The sequence below is a fragment of the Mixophyes fleayi genome, chromosome 7 (genome assembly GCF_038048845.1).
Source record: "Mixophyes fleayi isolate aMixFle1 chromosome 7, aMixFle1.hap1, whole genome shotgun sequence".
NCBI classification, from domain to species: Eukaryota; Metazoa; Chordata; class Amphibia; order Anura; family Limnodynastidae; genus Mixophyes; species Mixophyes fleayi.
The window spans coordinates 96,153,859-96,159,858 of record NC_134408.1 but is presented as its reverse complement, the minus strand read 5'-3'; positions in this window follow the sequence as shown (position 1 = coordinate 96,159,858).

Genomic DNA, 6,000 nt, shown 5'->3' with positions numbered 1-6,000 from the left:
ATGCCATCACCATGATAGAGGTCACCAATCAGGAGGGGTCTAAGCACAATGTTAAAGACAAAAGGCGTGTCGCTTTTGGAACTGGAATTGAATATAATAGATGACAGTGTCACAGGCTGGGGAGCAAATCTTCAAGGTGTCCCATTTATTGTGTCTGTTGATGTAATCTCACAGCCATCCTGGCTTCTCCTGGTCACCTGCAGCATTCTTGAGCTCTATATTATCATTTCTAAACAAACACTTCTGTCTGTTCTGCTGCATGGACGTGGCCATATTGGATTCTGTCAGGCACTCTTCCTAGTCCTATCAGACTCCAGCAGCTGTATGCACATGATCTGTGCAGCCAAAACACACTGGAAACACCCTATTTAAACCAGCTCCTGAGATCAGCTCATTGCCGGAACAACTCACTTTCTTCTCCTGAGGATAGTTCCCTGGCTCCAGGCTGTAGTTGTTTCCAGCACTGTTCCTGACTCACTTTGCATTTTCCAAAGTGCTCATTTCTCTGCAAGTACTCTGCATTTCATCAAAATGCTTATACTCTAGTAAGAACTTTGCATTTATCAAAGTGCTTATTCCGCAGTAGCTAGGCGTTTTGCTGGTATCACCAGTTCTATAGCTGGGGCTAGCTGAGTCTGCAATACTCATTTCCAGTTCTGTGAATCTGTGTGTGGGTTCCAGACCCGTGGCTGATTCGCAGTCCTAAGTTCTCCACTCTTGGTCTCCGTTCTGAGTTCCTGTTTCCAGTTCTAGCTTATTATGTTCAGAGTTTCTGTGTGTTTCATCTTCTGAGTTCCCAGTGGTGGGTTCCATCTCCGTGTGCCAGGTTATATGAGCCGGGATTCAGTTCTCCTTGAATGGTTCCAGTTTATTACAGCATGAGTTCCTTTTCCATATTCCGGTGCATACTTCTTTACATCACTGCATCTGACGCCTGGCATTGGTCTTGGCGATTGGAGGCTTACATGAATTGTAAAGCTGGCGCTAAATGTTGATGTTGATGATGATGATGACATGAAGCTGCTTGGCCATGGAAACAAATTCCATTAAGCTCCTACCACACAGTTTTTGTGCTTGCATTAATGCCAGTGAAAGTTCGTAACTATTCAGCTATGGAATAAGCAGAGTGTTACCATCTTTTTACGCACCATTGCACTCGTTGACCCAACTCTATGATTTTACGTGGTCTTCTGCTTCGTGGCTGTTGTTCCTAAACACTTCCACTTTCTAATAATATCACTTACAGTTGACCATGGAATATCCAGCAGGGATGAAATTTCACGAACTGTCTTATTGTAAAGGTGGCATCATATCACAGTACTATGCCTGAAGTCACTGAGCTCTTCAGAACGACCCATTTTGTATCACAAATGTTTGCAAATGGAGACTGCATGGCTAGGTGCTTGATTTTATACACCTTTCGCATCGGGTCTGATTGAAACACCGCAATTCAATAATTGTGTTTTTAAATTGAGAGCTAACTTACAAAGGGGTACCAAAAACTTCTCTAAATACCAATACATAAACAGCACTCCATCAAATACTGATGCCAAACATGCCTCTCAAACATACAAAACAGAACTGGAAGTTGCTCAATCAATTTACAGGTTCAAAGCAGGTGCTTGAGAGGGCAATGTTATCCTGAAAGGAACAAAGAGAAAAATCCCCCAGCACACTACTATGACAAGCAAAGGAGCTGCTATTTCTGTTTCTAGATAAAAATGCAGAAAACTCATTTGCACACATTTTAAAATGTATGGCTCCATTCATTGCAAGGTATAGCTGTCTTAGTCAATGTCCATGAACAAAATGCATCCCAGCTGCAGGGATACTGTCAGCTGTTCCATGCCTGCATACAGCTATCTTATATACCATCCGATGTGTTTTTGTCAACTGTCTCTACCTAACCTGGAACGGAAGCTACGGCTGTCATGGAGACCGAAGGAAAAAAAAAATACAACTATCTCAGGACAGTGCTTTCAATATTCCTCTTACTATCCTAGTCCTCAATTCATACAGGGACATCAAAATCTATAATTTTAGGTTAGCTTAACGATATAGATCATATAGCGCAAACAGCTAGTTAGAAAGTCGTAGGGAGACACATAAAAAGAAAAAAAAGCATAAGATGAAATTCAGCTGAATTCCAATATAACAGAATACAAAATATAATCTAAATATAAAAATTAAAATAAATAAGATGGGTCAATGAACAATATATACAGGAGAAATATCTGCCATACAGTTATTACATTATATTACCATCATATCCAAAGTTAGTGTTCTGGGAAGTCTTGAAGATGTGTTAAGGAGGTTATGAAATTAAAAATCACAGAAAGGTGAACTAATTAATGATGTTGAAAAAAAATTATGATTTAGTGGGTATGACAATCTTGGCTGGATGAAAGTCATTGCTGGCAGTGAATATGGAAGGATATATCCTATAGAACGATTATCGCATGTTTTTATTTTGCTAGATATACACAAATATGCAGTGTTAAGGACAAGAGCTGGCAATAACTGTTTTTGTTTGGTATACATATAGGGCATTTAAATTGCCAAGCAGCTGGTAACATGTATAATATGGGACTAATCGAGTACAGTCTTTTTTTCTCTCTGATTTTATAGCCTATATGTTTATATAGTAATAAAAATCAACCAGTGTGGTTAAAAAAAATATTGTAAGCAATAACATTTAAATTTGTTAAAACTAGCTCACTCATTTAAAGAGATCTCTCATTGGGCTTTTCAGATCTACTTTTGTAGCTAAAACAAACTCATACTTCTAAATATACAACCGATTCTTGGCATACATTAACATCCTGGAATTGTGACCCCAAGGTGTCCTGGCCTTGAGGAATGACCATCCTTCAGTTTGTTTATTTTTAATTATGTGTAGTGAAATTTGGAAGAACTGTATAGTGCAGTGGTTCCCGAATTCTTAGTTTGAGGCACCTTAGGGTCTTCACAATTTTTCCAAGGCATCCCCAAGGACAGCTGGGCACCTTAAATACAAGTTGTTTTTTGCCTGGCCGGAGGACAAAAGGGTGGTGGCAGGCTAAGGGGAGCGCTTGGCGCCCCCTGCCTTGCCCGCTCACTAACGGCCATGGCTGCGGCACCCCAGGGAGCTGTGGCGCACAGTTTGGGAACAGCTGGTATAGTACCTTCTAACTTTTAAGGTTGGAAGCATGCATTTTTATAGGGTTACAGCTCATGCTGCAAAACAATTATGTCTTCTTTGAAAGCCCATGTTTAGCAGTTAATTGTAAAATAGTCATTGAAAAACAACTGCTTGATAGTTTCCTATTATTAATTCATTTACAAGTCTTTTCCTTCTTGATAATAAAAAAGAAAAACCCCACAAACTTTTTTTCTGTATATTCCGTAAGGGCTCATACCAATTACTACGTTCATTTTATTATTGTTTTCTAGTGTTACCATATCCACTGTCATTTTTATTAAATGATCACTAGCATTGTGGTAGTGTTCCAGAAAGCATGTTATTCTAATTGTAGTGTTTACTGTGGGCAATTGCATTGGTAAAAATCCAAGTAACAAACACAAATAAGACACCTTTTCAGTTCATGTACATTTTTAAAAGCAAAGAAAAAACTCCACCAAATGATGCTCAGCTCTGTAACAGACAGTTATAACCATTTCTTTATTTATTGACGCCATCCTATACAGATCAATGTCACAAGATTGGCAGAAAGCAGATGTGGTACCAATGTTTAAACGAGAACAGACTTAGTACCAGCAATCTATAAACCTGTGGCGTCTGCCACCTGGAGAGGTAAATTATTTAAAGGGATTTTGAGTGATGCGATACTGGAATATATTGCAGAAAACAATTTGGTAACAAGTTCAGCATGCTTAAATAAAGGACCAGTCATTCATAACAAATATGATTTCGCTTTTATCAGAATTAAAATAGAAGCTTGGCAGTGCAATTGGACATCTGGATTTTGCAATAGTATATAATACTCTTCCATATATGTTGGTTCATTCAGTAAAGTCTAGGTGAGAAGGTATGTACATGGGTAGAGAACAGGTTGAAGGATAGGATAAAAAAGGGTAGTTATATATGCAATATATACAGAGTGTGCTAAAGCTAAAAGCAGTGTACAACATGGATCAGTATTGGGTCCTGTGCTTTTTCTTAAAAACCTTGTAGATTGTCTAAAAAGTAAGTTGTCCATATTTGTTGACAGATCTACTGACTAGATTTACTATTTATCTTACTCTGCATTACACTACAATGCATTAGTCCAGTAGTGGTGAAAGGGTTACACACATTGTAAGGTTTCATTTCCCTGATGCCTTACAGCTCTGTTTCCTTGTAGAAAACAACAAAAAAAAAACAACAAAAAAAAAAAAATGGTCTACCTATAGTGGAAAAGCACTTGGGTAGAATGGATTGCTTTTGAAAGGGCTTAATCTCTCATCCTTTTAAACATAGACAGCAGTTTCTAAGATATATTAGTAGGCTGGCTCTTAACATGGCATAGAGGCATTTCCACAACCTGATATATATTTCACTGCAAGTACTTTCTGAAAGCTGCTAACCTGGCATCCCTGCTTGTATCTTTTGTCAGATGGTAGTTAGAATTGTAATGAATATCTCACGATAACACAGATATGTGGCTATGCAGACAGCACAAAGTGGAAAATGTCCCTTGCTCACTCATTCACACCGAAAAAAAAAACCTGTTGTCATAGCAACCTGCTTTGGAGAATCTGAAAATATGGGCAAGTTTTAACATTCAGAACACATTTGCATTTCCCTTGAAGCTTTTAGAAACGTAACAATTAGTGCACACCCTCATGTATTCTTGTAGAAAAGGGTTTGCCTATGCATAGGTTGTTATTGATCCCTTTGCCCTGTCTTTCACTGGAGCTGATTTTCTACCAAAAAATACATTAAAAAGGCAAATCAAGCTTCAATGAAAGAAGTAATGAACTAGCTGTTTGAGGAGGTTTTCCCTTCTAGACTGGAGGTAGATTCAGCTTCCCAGACTGCTGCATCAGCTATTTATATACATCAGTCCATGCCCCATTGGAGCTTACAGTTTAAATCCTCTAACATACACACACACAGATAGAGACTAAGGTCAATTTAATAGTAGCCAATTAACCTACCAGTATGTTTTTGAAGTGGGGGAGGAAACTGAAGTACGTGGAGGAAACCCACGCAAACACGGGGAGAACATACAAACTCCACACTGATAAGGTCATGGTCAGGAATCTAATTCATAACCACTAAGCCACCTCATGGGAGATGTAGTTCATCCACAAGAGGAGTGCTAAATCTCACATATCCATTATGCGTTAATGTAATCAGATACAGGTAATGCTGTTATTTCGTGATGACTATACAAGACAAAGTGCAACCCTGTAGCACACATTTGGCTTCGATTAAGCCCAATCAGGAATAACATTGTGATGATGTATTAAAAGCAAATTACTACCACCCAGCTCCATTACAGACAACTGAAGCTCCTCACACAAATTTAGAACATTATATTAATGGGATCTGATACATGTCAACAGCTGGCACTGCAGTGATTTGAGTTGCACCACAGGTCCTGCCCCTGTGTATAAATCAACCAATCCACACAGTGCATTTCTGACAAACTATCAGTCACTATATGTGCTGTGTTAGAGCAAACCCCCACCCCGACATTCTGTTGCAGAAGAGTAAAAGAATGCATGATATATACACAGTTAGCTAAAAAGCAATCCAGTCATTTCATGCACATATATACAATAAATAGTGTTTACTTTATTTAAAAAAAGAAAAGAAAGATGAAGTTAAGCTGCAGTAGTTATACTGCATAAATAAGAACTGCAAATGTGTATACTATAACTTGTAAAGTGATGTTGTAGAACCTAATGGGAGGAGTTATACATGTTTAATATTAAATAAAAATCTTGGCTACATGAATACGCTAATGTATGTCACAATAACTGCAATACTGCATTATGTAACTCAGCTATGTA